The sequence below is a fragment of the Dermacentor silvarum genome, chromosome 8 (genome assembly GCF_013339745.2).
Source record: "Dermacentor silvarum isolate Dsil-2018 chromosome 8, BIME_Dsil_1.4, whole genome shotgun sequence".
NCBI lineage: Eukaryota > Metazoa > Arthropoda > Arachnida > Ixodida > Ixodidae > Dermacentor > Dermacentor silvarum.
The window spans coordinates 94,426,705-94,427,664 of record NC_051161.1 but is presented as its reverse complement, the minus strand read 5'-3'; the positions used below and the strand labels follow the sequence as shown (position 1 = coordinate 94,427,664).

Genomic DNA, 960 nt, shown 5'->3' with positions numbered 1-960 from the left:
TTTCGCTGTGAAAAGAAAATAGCCAAAACACATCTTATTTCTAGACATAATTGCTCACTTTACTTTATTGCTATGTAACTTGAAAAGATAGATCCACATATGCAAAAGTTGCTGAATTTTCCTTTGGCTGGCGGTGTCATAGCGACGCTTTATGGGCAATGCCGAAACTAGCCTCCCTGTCCACCGCCGGGAGTTAGTGCATGGTCACGTGCACTGCATTGAATGTGCGCAGGGACTTTGCACTTCGCAAGTGGTCACCAGGTACCTGAAGGCAGTATGCAGTTATTATTTTGGATTTAAACATGGAGGAGCTGGCGCGGACGCCCAGCCCCACTACCAAAAATTACATGCCCCATCTGCCCCGGTTTGGGGTAGTGGCGCGCTTCAGTCAAACGCAGTGCAGTGGTTAGCCTCGGCACGGAGCCGCAACCTAAATGATCATCAAAAGCCCGACATCAGGTAAGTATGAACGCTAGCCAATCGGGACGACGGCCCATTTCAAAAGGCCCTTAATGTGGCACTGGCTGCGAAGAGAGAGTCGCGTCACTTACTGACCGTTAAACTATATTGCAAAAATACACAAAACCACATTTTACGACGGAGAAGCCTTGTGCGTTAAAAATTTTGATCCTACTTTTCAGAGATTTGAAGTTTACTGCTAGCTTTTTCACTAACATGGAGCGGAAATCGAGAATAACGGCGCCAAAACCAGCGCGTGTTCGTTTGCGTTCTTTCTTAGAGATTATGTGCGTCCCGCTTTCATAATAACAATACCAATAATAATAATGATAATAATATTAATAATTTGTACTTGTGAACGAGGTTTTAAACGATTTCATAAGTCCTATGGTAATCGCCTGATGAAGTTGGTCCGCGTAATCGGCAGCTGCCTCTGTAAGTTTGAGTATTGTAACGAGTTCGACAATCGGCCTAACGTTGGTCGCCGAGGTGTCGGCCCGC

At 45.5% G+C, this 960-nt stretch overlaps 1 non-coding gene across 1 annotated transcript; it reads right to left on the bottom strand.

The window, feature by feature from the left end:
- Nucleotides 1–305: 305 nt before the first annotated feature.
- Nucleotides 306–467, bottom strand: LOC119462952 (U1 spliceosomal RNA). Its single transcript, XR_005194309.1, has one exon. It is a non-coding gene; the product is annotated as a U1 spliceosomal RNA (small nuclear RNA).
- Between the last annotated feature and the right edge of the window lie 493 nt (nucleotides 468–960).